The 23207-nt window shown below is 40.7% G+C and overlaps 1 protein-coding gene across 3 annotated transcripts in view; it reads right to left on the reverse strand.

Annotated features, from left to right (window-relative positions):
- LOC126475336 (eukaryotic translation initiation factor 5B) overlaps positions 1–23207 on the reverse strand; it is a 425184-nt gene that overhangs the window by 86963 nt on the left and 315014 nt on the right. The gene's annotated exons all lie outside the window — the stretch shown is intronic.

Raw genomic sequence — 23207 nt, forward strand, 5'->3', positions numbered from 1 at the left:
GGGTGGGTTGGGTTTTTATTTTAGTTCAGTATTTTTTCGTTGGTGTGTGTGTTTTTGTGTGTGTGTGTGTGTGTGTGTGTGTGTGTGTGTGTGTGTGTGTGTGTGTGTGTGTGCGTGCGTGTGTGCATTTGTGTGTGATTGTGGTGGCCAATCTAGTTTGTGGAGCTGGAACTTTTTTGAGGTAAGTTCCGTTTTTTTTTTTTTGTTATTTATGTATGTTTTGTGTATTGGGTATAGGTTGGAAACATCCGATCTCACGCGTCGGCTTTGACCCGTGACGTAAGGGACCTACACATTGATCTGTAGCGTAGCCCTGAATACGAGGTTAGGTTGGGAGTTTTTTTTTGGAATGCGGCCGCGGCAGCGGCCGCCTATGATTCGAAAATATTGATTTGACACTAATGAACATGTATACGTAATATGAAGCAATTTGATGAACATATTGATCTGTAGCGTAGCCCACTTGAGGTTAGGTTGGGAGTTTTTTTTTTGGAATGCGGCCGCGGCAGCGGCCGCCTATGATTCGAAAATATTGATTTGACACTAATGAAGCCTGTGGGGGGATGGGGGGGCACTGCAGACTCTCCTCACCGCATAACGACACATGATGATCAAATTTTGAAAAAAAATGAAAAATTTTTTCCGTACCTGCTAAACTGCATAAGTGCCGATGTATGTAGGTGTAAGGGATGCTTTCGTTTCTTAGTTTTCTATTGGGGGATGTGATCGGTAGGTTCTGTTGAGCTATATAGGTTAAGGGAAGTGTCCGATTATGGATAGGAATGTGTTTTTTGGTATTTGGTCAGTTTTGTGATGTTGATTTATTTCGTTGTTTTGCGTGGTTTTGAATGGCGGTCGGTGGCTACATTTCTGTATATTTAGTTTCTCCGCACCCAAAAACCCCTAATTTCCCACGCTTGTCCCGTTACAGTCATTAGGCTTTTTGTGAAACTTGTGTATTTCAGTGTTTACAATACGTATGCGATGTTTTTATATCCGCCATATTGGAATTGTTTATAGTCGTTTCCGCGGTATTTGTGACGTCATGGGTCAAAGCCGACGGGTAAGATCGGACGCTTCTGTATTTCCGAGGGTAAATAACGATCGTGGTGTGCCAACTTGTGATGCGGGATTTTCAACAGTCGCATCCCTGGTCCCAGTTTTATTGATGGACTCTCAACAGTCGTAAGTATTTACAGTTTCTAACACTTAGACCTTGTTGGGACCTTCAGTATTCATGCAGTATGTTAAAGAGCTTGGAGGCAATAATAACAGTAATCTCGAAGTTTTTGCAGATGATGCGGTTATCAATAACGAAGACGTGTCTGAAGATAGCTGCACAAACATACAGTTGGGTCTTGATAAGATTTTCAAGCGTTGAAAAGATCGGCAACTCGCTTTAAATGTTCAAAGATTATACTCACAAACCGTATGTTATCTATTTAGTATAAAATTCAGCATTAACCATTTTTAATGTAAAAACTATCTAATGATTTTAAACACTTACAAAAGATTCAAAATGTTAAACACAGAACGTTAGCATGTATCACTCAACCGTAAGGCTAATAACAGCCAAACACTTATTGACCTATTGCTTCTGTTTCATCAAACAGTTTCTTGTCATTCTTAAAAAGTTAAAAAAAGGGAAGACCAACGGAGTCTTCAAATCGAAACAGTACAGCGTGTTACACCAGCATGTGCAACAATAAAGTCGAGTGCAGAGGGGCCAAAATCAACGGAATTGTGTAACTTCCAATAACAGGCCCACCAATAATAGGAAACACAGTCATAACGCAGTCACTAAAAATGATTCTGAAATTTTACTTGTTAGAATGAAATCAGGCGATGATTCTTCTTCTCTGCAGGCTCGTGCCTTGCGGCAGTCTGCTAATCTGTACAAATAAAATGCCTCGTAATTTTGGGAGCGTTGTATAATCAGTCGGGAGACCTCAGATCAAGCGGATATTTGGCTTTGATGAAGTTTAACCTTCCGAAGAAGTAGTGGAGCTCTTGAATTATTAAATGCAGGTTCGTATCCAGTCTTTCGGAAATTCCCCTTCTAATTCACAACTACGCAATATATCGATGAATATCATTAATTCTCAAATGTCAAATAATGTAAATTGTTGCACACCTTTTGCATGAAGGAGCAATATATATATTTCCCTTTTAATCGTACAATTTCGTATCAGTTATCTTTTGTCATAAATCTCAATATTCAGATTACAATTCTTCAAACAATGCTCAGGCTAATCGGCACGAAGACAATCTCGGAAGCTTTTTTCTAACAACCACCAGAGAGAGTACTACAAAGAATAATTATGCGCTCAGGCATAGCTATTGTATGAAACTACTTTGCGCATGGATTCTGCGAGTATGAAGATAGAAAATTAGTACACGTCATTCAAGGGTAGAATTGTATCAGAATAATTCATCGAATATAAAGAGATACCACAACATCACTCACGGTTGTCGAGCCGTATGGCGGGCAAATGTCGGGTTTGTATGTCAGAGCTGACTGGGGCATCTTCGTTGGTCATCAGGGCTCAATTCGAAGTAGAACTCATCAATGAAGACAATTCTACTTTGGTTAATGAGATTCCTGGCCGAATATGCCTGACACCACTGTAAACGAGCTTGTCGGTGCACACAGGTCAGGTAGTCGCCACGAGGGGTGCCGTGAACTGAGCCCCTTCTCTGTGAGCCAGTTATTAACGGTCCTAGTGGTCACTGAAGCACCAGTTGTACGTCGGATTGATGATAATGAAGACTCCGGGGCTCTGAGTGCCTCTCTAACAATTGCTCGGTCCTCACGTTCTTTCATCTCTCTAGGTCGATCGCTACCTTCTTGACGCTGTGTTCAGCTAGGGTTCACCCACTCTTAACAACATTGTCGAATAATAGCATCTCTCCTATTCAAACGTCGAGTTATTCGCCGACTACTCCGACCGTCTTCTTTGACCCCAACTACACGTCCTCCCTCAAATGCTGACACTGGGATATATTGTTCACGCCCCTGTCTGCGAGGCATAGTTACTGTCCAACTGAGCATGTGGAATTAAATTCGCAGAGACTTTATGTCCTGGTATCGACGTGACCCCTACTTACTATCCTTGCCAGCTGTCTGGAGAAATTATGCTGTAATGTCACAAATTCATTTATCAGCCGCCGGAGTTTACAGTTTTGCATTTTCGGGCGACACCTGTATGAATCTCGATTTGTAAGCAATTTGCGTAACTCCTTCGTGGTGCGACTTTTTGTTTGTCTTACAGTGCATGTTCTAAAAGTGACATGTGTATTAAACATCACAATATCATGTTAAATGCCAGTATTTACCGTGCCAGTATTTACAGCTAGTTCTGTTCACTGTGTACCAGCAGTACCTAAAGTAGCCTACTTAATTAATACGTTATTGCTTTGGCAGAAAAACGTTGAAAATATACACCCGCGATAAGCCTCCGGTATACAGCCGTTTCGCTCACAGCTTTTCGGAACAGAGCGGCTGTGGGGAAAGCCGGAGTGCTGAGCAGATTGGGCTGCACTCGCGGAGCGCAAATCGTGGCCAGGCCTGTCAGACATCTACACTCATGCTCATAAATTAAGTATAATTCCAGAATGTGGTGCCACCCAACGTGGCAATACACAAAACTGGCGCTAATAGCATAGGCACATAGGGAACACACACGACACAGATCTGTAAGTCCACGGTATTGGTGATAACTTGAGAAAACCGTCCCGAAACACATGTGCTACAAAACGCCACTGTTCTCTGCGCATGTACTCCGACATCAATATGGGATATGATCACCATGCACACGTACAGAGGCCGCACAATGGGTTAGCATACTCTGGATCAGGTGGTCGAGCAGCTGCTGGGGTACAGCCTCCCATTCTTGCACCAGTGCCTGCCGGAGCCCCTGAAGTGTCGTAGGGGTTTGAAGACATGCAGCGATACGTTGACCGAGAGCACCCCAGACGTGCTCCATGGGGTTTAGGTCTGGAGAACAGGGAGGCCACTCCATTCGCTTGATATCTTCTGTTTCAAGGTACTCCTCCACGATGGTGGCTCGATGGGGCCGTGCCTTATCATCAATCACGAGGAAGATGGGATCCACTGCACCCCTGAAAAGGCGGATATACTGGTGCAAAATGACGTTCCTATACACCTGACCTGTTACAGTTCCTCTGTCAAAGACATGCAGGGGTGTACGTGCACCAATTATAATCCCACCCCACACCATCAAACCACAGACTCCATACAGGTCCCTTTCAAGGACATAAAGAGGTTGGTATCTAGTTCCTGGTTCACGCCAGATGAAAACCCAGCGAGAATCACTGTTCAGATTATAACTGGACTCGTCCGTGAACATGAACCTGGAGCCACTGTTCCAATGACCAAGCACTGTGTTCTTGACACCAGGCTTTATGGGCTCTCCTGTGACCAGGGGTCAGTGGAATGCACCTTGCAGGTCTGCGGGTGACTAAACCATGATTGTTCAGTCGTCTGTAGACTGTGTGTCTGGAGACAACTGTTCCAGTGGCTGCGGTAAGGTCCCGAGCAAGGTTACCTGCAGTACTCCGTAACTGTCTGCGGGCACTGATAGTGAGGTAACGGTCTTCTTGTGGTGTTTTACACTGTGGACGTCCCGTACTGTGGCGCCTGGACACGTTTCCTGTCTGCTGGAATCGTTGCCATAATCTTGAGATCACACTTTGTGGCACACGGAGAGCCCGTACTAAGACCTGCTGCGTTTGATCAGCCTACAGTCGTCCTAGTATTCTACCCCTCGTAACGTCATCAATATGTGTTCTTTGAGCCATTTTCAACGCACAGTAACCATTAGCACGTCTGCACACTTACTCACTGCACCGTACTCTGACATGCACCAACACATCTCTGCGTATGTGGACTGCTGCCAGCGCTACCGTGCGACGACCGCAGGTCAAATGCACTGCATGGTCATACCACGAGGTGAGTTAAACCCGCAAACCGTCCGCCAGAGCGTTGTTTCACCATGTATCAGCATTATCGTTAATTTATGAGCATGAGTGTATTTAACTCGGTAAGGGGGTAGATCAGGCATTATTACTTAAACGTTAATCGTATTTGTACAACAAACAAATAATGTCGACTATCTACATTTAATTGCTGTAGGTTCGAAGCTGCAGTACATGAAGAATCGTTCGTTGTTGTCGTAAGTTTCCAAATTGTATGTTATGAGCCCCCAATAGATTAGCTGCAGTGAGAGTGCTATAAGTTGACTGCCAGGGGCCCTAATCGGTATCTTTCCGCCATTCTGCCGATCGGTACGCTAGCGCACCGAACGGTCTTGATTTCGAAGGAGAGCCCCAATGTTATTCCGTAAGCATTTCGGAAGCGATGCCAAATGGTTATAGTGAACCGAAACTATGTCAGTTCTCCTCGCACCAACCAATCAAAATCAGGCTGCCTCAGATCCTCGCATGCGCACTGCAGCGCCACGAACTCAAAGGGGCTAGCTGCCGACAGAGGCACGCTATTCTTCACAGTACCGAAAAAAGTGTGGTTAGAGTACATAATACTATTCAAATTTCGCTGACCACATGCTTCCATGAATGCATGATAACGATAGAATATTGACTGTGTTCTGGAAACTGTCATTAATGTCACATTACGTCTCTTTATTCTCATTCACATCGACGTCTTGTTTTGGATTTTACGTTTGGGAATACGAGTTAGAAATGGACTGTAGTACCACATTATACTAATACATCTATAGAAACACCCGAAAAATTCGTAATTTTTTGTTTTCCGTCGTTCCTTAGTTGCTTCAAAATTCATGGAGGTATGTTACGTCTATGCAACTAATTGAAGGCAGTTTGTTTATTGCCATACGAGTTTCGCTTCTTTTATTCGTGGAGTTTCCATACACGTTTCGCTTCTTTTATTTGTAAAGATGCTTCACAAATAAAAGCAGCGAAACTGGAATGGCAATAAAGAAACAGCAGCCTTCAGTTAGTTGCATAGACCGAACAAATCTCCATGAACCTGAAAAATTGTGTAAGAGAGAGTCAAAGAATAAGAAGATGCACAGAATGGGGCTGTAACTCGTTTCTAGAGGTCCAAATGATGAAGTAGCCTATTTCCCTATATGATACACCGACGATTTGGTTCATAAAAACGAAATTAAAAAAAAAATCCTTTTCGAGAGCGTGTGTCGAGTGCAGCTATAAAAGTTGTAGTTTATAACATGCATCTGATGAATCAAAGTGTTTCATATATGGTGGTACAGTCTCAAAATATTGTGGCAGATATCTTTCATCTCTGTCTACTGTTGTTAAGGGTTCTATCGCAGATAAACACTTGAGACAACCTAGAGTATAAAGGTGATTGCTGCTAGTTGCATTCGCAGTAATTTAAGTTGTGCTCTTAGACTCCTGTCTGACTACACTCTCGGAAATCGCTAAATATTCAGAAAAATACTGTGAATTATTTGTGACAAGAGAAAGTGTAACTGTCACTGTCACTTGTTTCACGCACAGCATTTTCTTCTTTTATCCTTAAACATATGGAAGTCACGAAACCGAAGACACTCGTTACTGAGAAAGCGCGCTCTTACATGTAAATAACAAGAATATTTCAGAAAAATGCTTAACTTTGGTGATTAACGAAGTCTCAGAATGTGTTTCAAACACAAAGACGGGAAAAAAATCATGTCCAGCAGTATGCGAACCTACGACCTCTGATTCGGCAGTTCGTTACCTTATCGACTTCGCTACTACGACTCGTTTGTGATCGGTCTTTTATTCCACACAATTCCAGTCGAGAGAGAGAGAGAGAGAGAGAGAGAGAGAGAGAGAGAGAGAGAGAGAGAGAGAGAGAGAGAGAGAGACACTGGCTGACCGTTGGTGAATGATGCGGGCTTAAGCCGTAAATGCATGAAATTATGAAGATTTCCTCCGTCAGGCTTCACAAAATTCCATAGCATTGTTACTTAACATTTTAAACGTGTTTCTATAATTAATACGTAAACCATTTGCGGAAAACAGTACGCCAAGTAACGTAATTTCAGCTAAAACTCATGTGATATACGTTAGCAGAGCCGACCTTTTGAAATTTAATATTTTATACTCGTAATTACGTAAAAATAACACATTTTGTGAGAATATTGACCGCAACTGTCTTTTTTATGTTATAATCATTCACAATAACAACAATACAAACCATATTTCTAACAAAGGATTTCCACCCGGACGTGTCCTGGTGATTCTTCAGCAACACAATCACTAAATCTGAAGCTAAAACCGCTCAATATGTTTAAAATGACAAATTATGTGTGTAAATAAACCACAATGAACGGAACGAGAGGGCCATACCAAAATCCAAAACCTCTTGGTTCAGTTGTCGAAAAATCGGGAGGAGGACGGATCGGTAGCACGTCTCAGAAGCTTACTAAATAGGAATGACTGATAAAGCACCGAAAATGACTTCACTAGCGAGGCTAACCTACTGCACCGATCTGTATGAACGACACGGCACCATTCGGAACACTTCGTGTCGACTGTTCTCTGTTTCGGAATACTGCCACCTACACAGACCTCAGAGTTATAACTAATTGTTTGACAAAGTGTTCTATGAGCAGACGATTAAATGATTAATAATAGGAACTACATTTTAACGCATTATGCAACATGGGACAGGATCACAAATATTTACTAAATGTTTTCAAGTTTTTCTTCTATTTATTGCGTTGTATTGCTACGGGCTCAATTTAGTTTCATATTCCTTCCAAGAATATGAACCGCATTTGAAGTTGGCCGCTGTAATGCGCATTCACGATTCCATGTTACTTCCGCCTGAAATGTATTCCATAGCAGCTGATCGGTACGAGGCACACACAGCCATGAGTTGTCTGCAATTGGAAGACAAACAATATATTAATCCCCCAAACACACACACACACACACACACACACACACACACACACACAGAGAGAGAGAGAGAGAGAGAGAGAGAGAGAGAGAGAGAGAGAGAACGATGCCAACGATATACAAGCGTTTCATACACAGCACTAACCAAACACTAGACGCGTCACGTATACAGTTATTATAATCACAGAGATCGGCTTACGTTTTATAGGTTTCACATGACATTTCGTGATGACGAATTTTTGAAATTTTTGAAGGCTGCAATTCATGATTGATGCTGGGGCATCATAGTCATAAATGTAACACCTTTCCGCTGGGTAGTGTCTTCGCGCAGTGGCTAGCGCTGAACAGCCGTGTAGAATGTCGTGGTTTCGTATATCGTAAATTAGAGCGATTTTTTTAGTTTCTAAATATAATAAAAAGATTTTCATTGTTATTTTTGTTCAATTAACTGATCTAAATCTTTTTTAAAGTTTCTAATACTTTGCCACGTCATTTTCATTATCGTATTCACTTTATTTGCTGTTATTTTTCTTCCTATAATTCTTTTTTCTTTTCGAATCTGCCTGTATCGTCTACAATTTACAACGAAGTGTAAACCAGGACAGCTCTTCGGTTGGTAAAGCAGCAGTTCGTGTAGCCAGTGTTATGATAGTTTCAGGTAACCAATGAATGATAGCGAGTTATTACAGTTTGCTTTTGGCGCTGAAACCGGAATTTTTCTGTCTTGAGCTTGCCCGTTGAAGTTAGCTAAGAATTGCCGTGAAAAAAGTGATCGTGATTTTAGTTCTGCTGTTGCTGATCCCCGTTTTCTCGGATACATTGCAAATCAGGAAGTTGTGGTTAGGTTACGGCACGAGTTTAAATTCAGGGTTACAAAACGAGTCGTCTGCCGCAGTTTAGTCATTGGTCACTTAAAACTAGCTGTAGAAAGAGCACCTCTCATTTCCTCGTGGCGGCCGCTTCCAACATTGCGCCGCGTAACACATTAACAGCGTTTGTGAGTGATCGCCGTGTTTGGGTCTCACCTATAACCGAGCGGTAGCCGGCAGCCGATGTGACAGCACCACAGCGGCAAGTGACAGACGTCAACTATCACGTAATTTTAATCTGACTATAGACGCAAAGCGTTACAAAGGACGGCCGTAAACCGCGGGCCGCACGTGGCACGAATCAAGTTGACGATCGCTGTTACAAAAGTGACTTCCTTGCAGATTCTGCAGATCTCTTCATTTTGTATCTTGTAAGTCGATTTAATTTATAGCGTCCTTCAGAAACACGCAGGATTCTCAACGATATGCAAAATTTCAAAACAAGTACTATACTTGTTTTGTAGCGAGTTAAATCAAGGGCAGGTTCACACTTCAAATTACAGCGACACACTTGTCAGTATACAAAACACACCTGATTGAATTATGCCACACTGACATGTGGCGCCGGCCGGAGTGGTCGAGCGGTTCTAGGCGCTACAGTCTGGCACCGCGCGATCGCTACGGTCGCAGGTTCGAATTCTGTCTCGGGCATGGATGTGTGTGATGTCCTTAAATTAGTTAGGTTTAGGTAGTTCTAAGTTCTATGGGACTGATGACCTCAGAAGTTGACTCCCATAGTGCTCAGAGCCATTTGAACCATTTGACAGGTGGCTCACAACATCAAAAGGAAAACAGATTTTGCGAAGGAGTTACACCGACTACCACTCAATTCGCAATGCAGCTTAGAAAACATTCCTGTGAGAAGCCTCGCTAACAGACAAGGGAACAGGTCCGCGCGTCCAGTGGCAACTTCCCCGTCGTATCTCCGCGCAGCGGCCGGAGTGATTAATTAAGCGAAGGCAGCCCCCACAGTGCGGGAGGCGGAGGCGGGCACGCCGCGGCTGAGCGGGACCCCGGGCTCGCATTACGTAAGCCCGCCTAGCCTCGGGGGCTGAGAAAAACCGTGAGACTCAGATAAGGTCACTACAATCTGTGGCGCTGTTGGCTCGTATCTCGCTCACTTCCGGACGCCTTCAAACGTCGGCACGATGTTCACCCGTATACGAATACGCGAAAAAGTGCGCTCAGATTCTCGACACAAGTGCCCACACCGTAACGATTCTCTCTCCCTCTCTCTCTCTCTCTCTCTCTCTCTCCTCCATCGTGCATCTGACGTACTGCTGTTACTGTAAATAGTCCATCATTCTTTTTTTCTTTCCGCCGAAGGCTAAATTTCAGTCGACAGTGACAGTATAAAGCTATGAAATTCTGTCCACTGGCAGTGTAAGTACGTTCCTTTTGTACCGCATCAGCCAGGATTTCACAATCAGCTCAATATTCTCCTACACAAGTCGAAAAGATGGTCTACATATATGCTAACTACGCATCTGTATAGGGTGTTCTGAAATTCCCATTACAAAATTCTAGGACCTGGAGAGGAGAATGAGTGTATAATATTTTGAATTGGAACCCACGTCTGGTAACATGGGCACATATGCTGAGGGAAAGAGAAAAGTCTCAGTTGCTTGTCCTGGTATGCGATAGGGTAGACAGGGTGATGTGTACTACGGCTTGTGGGGTCGTGTGTAGAGTTTAATTTACGAGACTTCTGTAGAGGCAGATGATGATTTGCTGGCATGAGCTCTGGCCGCTGCAACAGAAACTGAAGAGACACCACACTTCTGTATCAACAACGAGCTGCTGTTGTAATGCATCACTGATGTTCTGTCCATACTGTACGCGAAGTTCTTTATGGTTTTGGAACAATGTAAACACATAATGTTTAAGTGTTAATACAAACAAATCTGCTTAAGTATTAAGCGGATGTTTCATTACGATTCCTTTCTAACTGTTACCTAATAATTGTACTGCGTCACACCTAATTCCATTCCTCAAGTAGAAGTGGATGAAATAACCATCTCAACTGAAACGGTCATGGAACACAAATGGTATGTTTCCGGACATGGGTTCCCATTCAAAATAATATGTAATCACTCCCCAACACAAGTCCTAGAAGCCTGAAAGGTGCACCTTTTCCTCCGTTGGCGTCTGGACTGAATTTGCGGGAGAGGACACGTTTTGTAGCCCTGAATTTAAACTAGTATCCTAATCTAACCAGAACCTTATGATCTGTAATGTATCCAAGAAAACAGGTTCCAGAAAGCAGCAGCAGAATTAAAACCATGATCGCTTTGTTCACAGCGATTCTCGGCTAACATATAGGAGCAAACTCAAGACAGAAACTCTGGTTTCAGTGCTAAAAGCAAACTGTAATATCTCACTATCGTTCATTGGTTACCTGAAACTATCATCACACTGGATACACAAACTGCCACTTTATTGACTGATGAATAGTCCTAGTTGACACTTAGTTGTAGATTATACACGATACAGGCAGATTCCAAACAAAATAAGAACTGCAGGAAGAAAAATAAGAGCAAAAAAGTGAATATGATAATGAAAACGATGAGCCAAAGTGTTAGAAATTAATATATATATATATATATATATATATATATATATATATATATATATGTTTAAGTCAGATAACTGAATAAAAATAATAATGAAAGCCCTTTGATTAGATTTAGAAATAAAAGAAACACTATAATTTACAAGAACGAAGCCATGACCTCCTACATGGCTGTTCAATGAGTTAAGCACCACACTAAGACACTACTCTGTGAAGACGTGTTACATTTATGACTCTGCTACCTCAGCAGCAACCACAAATTGCAGCCAACAGCAACAATCATCCTGCCAGTCAACTGCCACTCTATTGCCACTTCTGCTGTGCGTAGCATTCTGCTTGGCAGTTACGCAGCAGAAAATTTTTCTTGGCACGAAAATTTCACCAATTTCACGGAAAGAATAGTAGCACTGCACCTAATTATAACCAATAACACATATTTGACACCGTCCCTGACATTACAGCGATCAATGGTATATGTGAATTTCAGAATTTTTGTAGGAGATGGAGGCTTTCAACTTTGTACTAGTTACGAATAAAATGACAACATTAAAAAACCTTAGTAATGCAAATAATAAAAATAAAAAGCATAGTTTATACATAGCAAACACAATGTGATACACAACTTTAGAAAGATATACTGCCAAGCAAGGTACTGGGTGGCTATATAATTAAAGTGAAGCTACTCACAGAGCAAGGTAAGGGGGTCTCAATAACATTTAGAAGTCACAGTACACTTGATAGGCCCTCTGGATGTATTCTCTTCAAAGAATGATGGACTGAGACGAAAGATACCAGTAAATCCATACCACTAAGTCACATACAGCAGTCGCAATGGCTCTTCTTGCTCAACATGCAGTTTAGCATTATCACAAATCTGGCAGCTCTGTATCGTGTAGTGTAAAATGTGTCTCATCACTCCACAGAATATTGCCCGGCCACCTGGCATTAACTTCGATCCATGCCAGAAACCGAAGAGCAAATTCAGAATGTCTGTGGTGGAGGGCACAATTCATGTCAAAGTCATATCTCCCCCCCCCCCCCCCCCCCCCTCTCTCTCTCTCTCTCTCTGTTCCAATCACGGGTCGCATGAGGGAAAAATGACTGAACGCCTCAGTACAAGCTCTAATTTCCCCTATATTTGAATGGTGATCATTGTGCGATATGAAAGTTGGTGGTAATAACATATGCTCTACATCCTCGGTGAAGATCGGATTTCAGAATTTAGGGAGCAGTCCCTTCCATTTAGCATGTCGTCTATCAGCAAGTGTGTCCCACTTCAAACTTTCTGTAAGATTTGTAACATTCTCGCGATGGCTAAATCTATCTTGACACTCTTCTTTGGAACTCCTCAATCTCTTGAATCAGACCCAACTGGTAAGGGTCCCATACAGACGAACAATACTCTAAGACTGGACGAACTAACGTATTGTAAGCAATTTCCTTTGTTGAAGGACTGCATCGCTTCAGGATTCTACCAATACTATAAAATCTAGAGTTCGCCTTGCCCGTTACTTATGTCATCTAATCATTCCACTTGACGTCATTTCGAATAGTCACACCCAGATACTTGATGGATGTTACCACTTCCAAAGACTGGGCTGAAGGAGCGGCAACTATCCTGGCAGAATCAGATAGCACACTGAACCTATTAGCAAAGTGCATGGGATTTGGCAGGAGCCTGTGTCCCCCATGTAGCCTTCACCTTGAGGCTCAAGACCTTGACACTGTCCGACACCCACACTGAGGTGAGACTGGGCCAGCCGGCTCAGTCTCACCTGAGGTCAGCTCAGTGACAGAAAGCTGTGACATCCCCCCTGCACATCTAGTACAGCAGAGGCTGCCCCAGGCACCGCATCCCAACCGCACCTCAAGATGGCACTCTGGAGCTTGTTGACTGTGGCCAACAAAGCTTCCAGCTGTGTTTGGACTGTGGCCAACTCCTCCTGCATCCGCACACAACAGACACAGTCACTATCCATCTAGCTAATAACTAATTTACTATAAGAAACTTAAGGCAACCTACTGTCACACAAGGTTAACAGCTACAGTCTAGTTGGCAGAAAAGACAATCAACAATGAAAAACAATAAAAATGTATGGTAGAAGCTAGATTTGGTGCTTATTTTCCTGCTAGTGGCTATCTAGTGAATACTAAAGAACAAAACAGTGACCTACAGTAAACTGCTAGGGGCTATCTAGTGAAAATTAACAACAAATTAAACAGTAACCTACAGTAAGCTACACCTACTGATTATCCCTCATATTTATAATGTAAACAAGTGTTTACACGCACGTGAAAATGACCTAACAAAACTATAGAAACTACTACCTTAAATGTACCAAGTCTAAATGACACTAATAAATGTAAATACCGAGTATTGTGCACTGACTTAATTGATAATCCCGTGTATTTAATGTCAGTTAAGAATGTAAACAAATGTTTGCGTACACGCGAAACTGTCCTAAACAAAAACTTCGCTTATCTTATTCAGACGCAAATAAAAACTGAAACCTTCAATTTTTCACGTCTATCTGACACTAACGCACATAAATATTATAGAATATACAGCAAAAATGATTAATTACAGTCTAAATTACTTCTCTCTTAACACAGCAAGTGAAAACCGCTCGTAACCGTGGTCAGGGCCGACACTTTGTCAAGGCAACACTGAAATATCTGCTGTTCACATAATACCGTTTCACTAACAACACACAGTCTCTATTCTCAGTAGCCATATACTGTACACTCATGTTATGGCTTGTAAAACGATGGTGTGGATGTCATAGCATAATTCAAATAATGCACACCATTAGATTTAGACCTGGTGGCCAAAACTGAAACCAATTTTTTTCCCAATGCAAATTAATTCTGCATTAACCCATTAGTATATCTACCACGTTTCACTGCCATATGATAATCACAGTCCACATTTGACCTCAGTGAGTACAAGCATTTTAATTATAATCACACCATATTCTGATAACTGATGCTTTGATAATCAATGAAAAAGTATTTCAATGAATTCAATAGTCAACATATGATGTGATGAATTTGAAACTAATACCTGCCAACTTTCAAAAAATAAAAATCAGAAGATACAATTTTAAAAATCAGGAGGTACAAATGATAAAAAACTGCTGCTCGTTTGCAGTGTAATTCCAAGGCAACCAATGTGTGTCTTTCCATATGACTTCACAAAGCTATAAAATGGCTATAAAAATAAAAATGAAGATACTAAAATACTGAGAACGATGATGCCATACACCTTATATGTAGTGTACCACACAGGTAATCAGTATTAGGTTGGGGAGGTTTTTTTTTTTTTTTTTTAAATACAAAGTCTTTCAGGGAGTCAGGTAAAATAACACTTACAACCATCCACTCTAAAGATATAAATTGTTTACAAAAATGCTGAATAATAAATTACTTCACCTGCCCAAGCACAATCACAACAAACGAACAAGTCCAAATAGAGCACAACATTGTGCAATACGAGTATACATTCCACAAAATGCAGGAGGAAGAGGAAAAATTACAATCGGTGTACAGGTTGTGTGTGATTTCCTCGTTTCTGTAAACTTCGCTATATATATTATACTGCTTAAATATAGCTAATGAGTAAAGACTTTCTGACCACTGTGGGGGCAAAAAGCTGAAATGGCAGGTTTTCAACATAGATGTCTTAGGCTTCAATTAGCTAAAACTCTGGAGAAACGACGAAATAATCTAGAGGCCAGAGAATTGGGAGCCTCCTGCATAAATTGGGAGAGTTGTCAGATTGGAACCTGTTTTCTAGAGGGGAAAACTTCAGTCGCTTAAAGAAAATAATTGTAATTCTGGCCCTATTTAAATTTAAGAAGAGATTTCTGTCATGCTTCCAAACATTACACCGATGCGTACCATACATAATTTTTCCTGAGTTCTTCAGTTAGGCATCTAACATGGCCCAGTTTCTCTGAAATTTAATTGAAACCCAAAACAACGAGTGCTTTGTAAAAATGGTCCACAGGTAGCAATCTACGGGCTTTCTCAGAATTACACTGAAGAAATTGTGGAAAGAAAACAGACCACATAGCTAATACCTGGAGCTGTAAGCAAAAAGAGCATCTTTTTGTCTCATTCAATTAAATCTTTATTCCAGAATGAGCTCGAATCTCAGTCCGGCACACAGTTTTAATCTGCCAGGAAGTTTCATAAGTCTTTATTCTTATACATTTATGATGAATTCACTATTTCTTGTGGACAAATGACTTATGCTTTAGAAACATCACTTGAATCACAGCCTTTTTTGACAAAAGAACACAATTACGCATAAATTTGCAACTTAATTTCCCGTTTAGCTTCAGCCCCCAATCATTTCAGCCCATTCTCTGATTTGCTATTACTATTTGAGAAATTATAGATATGGTTAAAACAAGTCCTGGAAGCAACTAACACACTGAACACAGTATGAAGTGGACTGTTTGTCAGACAACAACAGATACCTAGGCTGGATGTTAAAGAGTGATTGTAAAATGTAAACGTTTGCAGCTCGAAATGTCAAAATTAATAAAATGTTCCAGGCTGTTATGGCATAGTCAAATGCATTTCACCTTAAACCCGACATTTCATCCTTGTCTGCGGAGGACATTTCAAGGGGGTGGTAGCTTTAGATGCCACATGTTTTGAATACATGAGAGCAATTGGTCCTTGTCAACTGCCGTCATCCACTGTTTCTATCATCCCATGGTACACATCTTCTTCAGCACCGGAATCCAAATTTCATTCAATTTCACACACTCCTCCTTCCTATTTCACGACGGCAGTTGACAATGGCCAATTATGTTCATAGATTCAAAACACGATGTCATGCCACTGTGTGGAACCTCATGGAAGAGGAATTTTTCTGTAGTCAGTAGCGAGCCATGGTGTGAATCGGAATTTCAACAGAGCTATGATCTCCCTTGAAAATGATCTCCACAGATGGGGACAAAATGTCGAGTTTTAAGCTGAGATCCATTCAACCATGCCGTAATAGCCCAGAACATTTTGTTAATTGTAAAGAGCGGTTGTTAGCCCCTCCAGTTAGCCTGCTTACAAAAGTTTTAGCTACACATTTTGGACAGCTTTTGTGAAATAGAAAATCCTTTTTCACAGGAATGTTTCTTCAAATAACATAGTTAAAAAACAAAAACATTATACAATAACTGTGGTTAAGAAAATGCAAAACTGTTGAATACTAGAGATGTGCATAACCAACAAACTGAAAATTATTGGTTACAAATGGTATCTGTTAAGCAGAGTTACCTACAACCAATTGTTGGTAGCTGTGTCCACAGATAGGCTACTGCAGATCAAAACTAATGTGTTTTAAATATATAAGGGAACATGCTTTGGAAGATGATTACTACTGAAAAACATTAGCAGACAACTTTCCAAAAGATGCTCTCTGCTTTATCCAGATACAAAAAGTAATGTAACTAAATGGGTAGAAATAATCCATATAGTTTGATCATACAATTGGTGATTAGCCACAACTAAGAATTATCCTGAAGTATATGTCTGGAGCAAATTTAGAGTGGAATGACCAACTTTCTCAAGCATCTGGTGGTCTTACTTTTCAACTTTTTTGCTAAATTTGGCTTGTTTTGACGCCTGCCATCTTTTCTTCGAGCGACACAACCTGCCAACTGCCATTTCATGGTATTCACTCTTGCCATTATATCACTGGCCTTTGTTGCTAATCTGGTACCAACTGCTTTCTTCCTGTCTTTCTTTTTGTAGCCCAACATCAACATTTCCATTCCTCTTTGGGTTATAATTAGCTTTCTAACAATGAATTCATTTACTGTCTATGCCTCACAGCCATAAGTTATTACTGGCAGTATACACTGGTCAAAAATTATTTTCTTCAGCTTGGCCAATATCTCAGACTTCAAAACTGAAGAGTATCTTTCATAATATTCTCAGCCTAATTTAATATGTCAAAATATTTCTGGTTTTAGGTATCCTTTGAGATTTAAAAGCTGATCTAGAAAGATACTCTGTGATCCTTTGCAGCTGAATACTTCCAACAAATGTATTTCCCTCCTATGTCCAGTCATTCATCACGATCTTCATTTAAGCATAGTCAAATTTTAGACCAACTTCACAGAAGACTAATGCAAGTTCACTAACCAATATTTAAATATCTTCTAAATTATTTGCTAATACAATAATATCAGCAGCAAATCTCAGGTTCTTTAATCTCTTTCTCAGAACTTGGATTTCCTTTCTTTTCCAATTAAATTTAGACACTACTTTTTCTAGGACTGGTGAACGTAATTTTGGGTATATAGTCACCTCGTTTTACACACTTTTCAGTGGGAAATTCACTGGGTTCTTCAACAACACTCACAAACACAGTGGACTTTTGTCCATATTATAATACTGTATCTCTGTTCTATTCCTCGTCCTCTCAGATCCTCGAACGCAGGTGGGTGACTTATCAGACCAAATGCCTTCTCAAAAGATATTAAGGCAAGGCAAAGAGGCAGATGGTGCACATTTATTCTATTACTTGTTTCCCATAGAGCAAAGATATGATCAACTGCACCAAACCCCTGTGGAACACAGTTTGCTCAGTGGGTTGTGACATGACAAGTGTGGTGCTCAATCTGGTACTCAAAATACTAGCAGAAACTTCATTTGGCATTGATAGAAGGCTGATAGAGTGATAGTTCCCTAGGTCTTTGGTACTACCTTTCTTGTGTATTAGGATAATTTTGGCTTTATTCCAATCTCTTAGTAATTTTCCACTGTGAACAACAACTTGAGAATGTTTTAGCTAAATGCTTTGCAGAGTTCTCATCACTCAGTTCTAAAATATCAACTGAGAGGTCATACCTATTGGGAGCAGTTTTTCTTTCTTTCTTTCTTTTTCTTTTTTCCCAACTTGTTCGTCTTCTGAGAAGAGTACTACTGGGATTTGGGAGATAGAAGCTTCCAATTCGTCTAGGATTAAGGTATCATCATTGACTTTACTACAGATGTTACCACACAAATTCTCAAGATATTCGAGGTTTTCTTTCGTATCTGTAATTCGGCCTTGATCTGTATCTAACGCTATTTGCTCATTCTTGGCAATCATAAGCTTCTGCTTGGCTATTGTGTCTATGTTTACTTGAAATTCAAAATGAATTTTGCGAATTACATCGCAGAAGAAGAACAATGTGTGTTTATGAAAAACAACAGTGCAATTTAAGTGATCTCTGCAATAACAACAGTGCACAAGAAAATGTGGAAAAGGATAAAAGCATCACCCAAGTCTTCCTAGGCACAGAAAAAGCCTTGTATCAAAATCCCACATCTGGGAAGGTCTAGAGAGAAGAAATGGACCCAAGGCACTAACTGAGAAAGTAAAGATGCTCTACAGAAGATGTGTCAGTTGTGTTCGAGTACGAAATGACGAAGTGCTTGGTTCAAGACAAAATATGCCTTGTCTCCACTGCCCTTCATAACTGTGATAGAAGATATCATGAAAATGATGAAGGAGCAGTATTGACCTGCACTAAAAGAAACTGTGTTCACTGATGATGATGATGATGATGATGATGATGATATGAGTTGGGGGAGAGACAAATAAAGTCCAAGAAAAACTGAATACATGCAACAATATTTTTGATGAGTCTGGTGTCAAAGAAAGTGAATCAAAGATAGTGGCCACGAACATAATCAGATGGTAAGAACAGCCAAAGTTACAGTTGAATGGAACACCCCTGGAGAATGAGTAACATTTCCTATATTTGGGCAGTGTGATAGACTGTAAAAACTTAACTTGAAGAGAAGTTCTAACAGTACTCATTAAGCTGCCCAGTTTTACAACTCTCCTTTGGGAGAACCAGATGTCACATGAGATAAAACCAGCCATCCTCAGCACCCATTATAGTCCTATCTTGATCTATTCACTGGAGACCTGTGTACCTGCAGAGAGGGATAGGGGGAGGAGAGGGCGGGAGAGAGGGAGGTGGACGGGGTGGGGGAGAGGGGGGGGGAGGGGGGGGGGGGGGAGAGAGAGAGAGAGAGAGAGAGAGAGAGAGAGAGAGAGAGAGAGAGAGAGAGAGAGAGAGAAATTCAAGTCACTGAAATTAAGCTTTTTTAGATTCATACTGAAGTAAAGTAAAAAGGATAAGGTGAGGAGTAACTGAGCAGAACAGATGCAGGCGTAAAACATTATGTACTGGGGAAACTCCCCCAACCTATATTAAAATGGTGTGATCATGTGAAACAGACAGAAGATATCAGGATACCTCAGAAAGTTCCTTCAAGTTTGAAAACCTTTCGTACAGCCAAGGTGTAGAAGGATCAACATAGTCAAGAAGTGGCCTCCTTTGGAAAGCATCCATGAGGAGAGCTGTATTGGAAGAGGCTCATTATCAGCAATCAAAAAACTGAAGCTGTGACCTTGTGGTGGTGGTGGTGGTGGTGGTGACTGTGATGCTGATGAATACGTCCCATACAACTTCTTTATTGTCTTATACAATACTCTCACTCTATTTTTTGTTCCATTTGTATTTATCGAGTAATTTCTTATTATTTTTCTTCTGGAAGAGAGACATTTTGAAGTTCTCAGCAAATTTAATTGACTCCGTCTATTCTGGTAGTGAATCAAAATTTTCCTGCTGAAGAAGAATTACCTTGTTTCTGACCTACTTCCACATCAAAGTCACCCATTATCATTTTGTAGTGTCTGTTTAAAGTCTCTTCTATATTTGTGTTACTGTTTTTATCCTTCTTGTTTACAATGAAGCTTTACCTGAATTTCTTCCCTAGTTTGTCCCTTTGCAATAAATTGTCTGGACAGGAAGCTGTATATCTATTATCCAAATATTTACATCCTGCATAAAACTGTGCAGTAGTATGTGTGTGCTGTTTTGGAAATGTCTGGAAGCATAAATCTGTGTTCCATAAAGGGTACAAATCCAAAAGTATTAAAGGCAACACTGAAGCTGTAATGGCAGGTTATGAATTTTGCCTGTGTAGTTCAGTTGATAACAGCACTGCCCATGATAGATGAGATTTTAGAATTAAGTCCTGGTATGGACACAGTTTTAATCTGTCAGGAAGTTTCAATACATTTGTTATCTTCATATATTGCATGCTAACAATCTGCAAGAGATGAAGATGTAAACAGCCTGATATTACACTTTACTGTAGTGTGAAAGTTTGTGAGACCCTTCACTAAAATCAAATCAACACAGTAGATGACAGAGTTCATTAAATATGACCTGTTAAGTATACTGATAGCACTGTACCACATCATCATTTGCTATCTTCTAGGATTTTTACTATTGTTAATCTATTAATAAACAATTATTGGTTGCTGATAGAAAGAGTGAGTGATTATGGAAGTAATATTTCAAGCACTTCCTTCATCTAGTGATTTTTATCTTCAACATTGTAACATATTCATGTCTCAACAACAACTTACTGTATGTTCAAAATCCAATACAGTGAAAAGATATAAATAAATGTGTATACATATTTGAAACTACAGGTTGTACGTAAAGTCTGGGAACACTTTCAATTATTTATTGCACAAGAAATAAACATTGTACAGATGTCATACCTACTGCATTTTGAAGACAAACCCCGAAAGTGTTTTTCACAAACATTCGATATGCAAACCATGAGTGACCCGGCAGACGTCAGTACCTGTCCCAGTATGGCATCGTCGAATGTGGCAGTCTCTTCCCGTATTCTCTCCTGGAGCTCTGCTACATTACGTGGTAGAGGTGTTACATACACCAGATCTTTAATGTGTCCCCACAGAAAAAAGTGAAATCTCGTGATCGGGGAACTCCAACACACAGAAAGCTTGCTCTGCACCTGAACTCGCCATGTTTGCGACTAGCGCTATTAGCAAATTACCAAACTACGCTGTGACGGCATACGTGGAAAAAATAACTTTCAGAGTTTCTCCTCAAAATGACGTATGTATGATATCTGTATAATGTTTGGTTCTTGTGCAATAAATAATTGAATGTGTTCCCGGACTTTATGTACACCCTACATTTGTTACATCACTCCACATTACTTCACACAATAATGCATGTAGTTGAGACTAATTTTCTCTAGACAGTATCTGTATTCATCTACTGTATACATCACTCCTTCAAAAATAATTACTGGTTCATAAGTCAGAATGAGATTTCTTGTTTGTTAAGTCTTTCAGTAATATCAATATCCTGAACAGATTCTCCACCATTTTTGAAGCATGCATAGGATTTAAAAACAGCAATAACATTCCAATTTTACTTATCTGACATGTTTGTTAACAATCGGTAATTAAATCTGACAGCAATTACTCATGCCAATGTAGACATTTACTTATTTATCAGTTTGTGTTGGATAATAAGAAGTCACCTGATACAGAAACATTGATTTACATTGATTTACAACCCAGTATGGATGAAAAACATTTCATCATCACTCAATTCTTGTGACTATCATTAGTAAGAGATACCCTACTAAATTCTTTGCAATTTCTCTTTAGTTTTTTATGTAGTTCTCTCATATTTTAAGTTCTCAATTTACACTGCATGCGAAGAAACATGAAGTACACAGCAGAGGAGTGGCAAACAAAACGGAGCCTCACAGGTTGGCAGGGAATGCAATATTGACAGCAATCACAGAATCAAGTCAAATTGACAAATAACTTGTCATATGAGCCACACTGTCTATACGATTTGGCATCCCCTCTGGGTTGGATGCATCCACTGATAGAGATGGGAAGTGTGTCATTAATTCCTTACATCCTCTTCTGAAGAAAGCTTGTGCACAACTGTTGTAACTGGTCCTTCATATGCTCAATACCAGCACTGGGATACAGTTAACATCAAAGACATCACATGTTCTATCAGGGACAGATATAGGGATCTCACTGGCCAAGGGCGCACCTCACAGTTCACATATATATATAATAGAGGGAAACATTCCACGTGGGAAAAATATATCTAAAAACAAAGATGATGTGACTTACCGAACGAAAGTGCTGGCAGGTCGATACACACACAAACATACACACAAAATTCAAACTTTCGCAACAAACTGTTGCCTCATCAGAAAAGAGGGAAGGAGAGGGAACGACGAAAGGACGTGGGTTTTAGGGGAGAGGGTAAGGAGTCATTCCAATCCTGGGAGCGGAAAGACTTACCTTGGGGTACCGGGATTGGAATGACTCCTTACCCTCTCCCCTAAAACCCACATCCTTTCGTCTTTCCCTCTCCTTCCCTCTTTTCTGATGAGGCAACAGTTTGTTGCGAAAGCTTGAATTTTGTGTGTATGTTTGTGTGTGTGTGTGTGTGTGTGTGTGTGTGTGTGTGTGTGTGTGTGTGTGTGTGTGTGTGTCTCTATATATATATATGCGCAGTGTGTGGGTGAGCACTGTCCTGTTGAAAAATGGCAGCACAGGATGTAACACTTGAGGACATAGTATGTTGATGACGTATCACTCTGCCACCAGAATTCTCTCAGTCACTATCAGCTATGACCAAAAGTCACATCTGAGGCTCTCCAAACCACATTACCACTGCTGTGCCCCTCCAAAAATTGGAAGAACTGAACTTCTCCCCCGGTCGCCACCTTACCTGCTGACAATGGTCATCTGGGATAATAATGGGATACTAATTCCCTAGTCCAGTTCCTGCCAGTCTCTGACCAATGGTGTAGGACAAAACAGAATTTTGCAGAGCGTCCATTACTTGTTTCGGAAAAAAGATACAGATGTGCTTGGTGAACAATATAGTGATCCTTCATTGTGGTGGTCAGACATGGTTGACTGGAACCTTGGCAATGGATATCTGTCCTCATATTCACCTGTAGTCCAACATCAAGCC

Source organism: Schistocerca serialis, chromosome 4 (assembly GCF_023864345.2).
Source record: "Schistocerca serialis cubense isolate TAMUIC-IGC-003099 chromosome 4, iqSchSeri2.2, whole genome shotgun sequence".
Lineage (NCBI taxonomy): Eukaryota > Metazoa > Arthropoda > Insecta > Orthoptera > Acrididae > Schistocerca > Schistocerca serialis.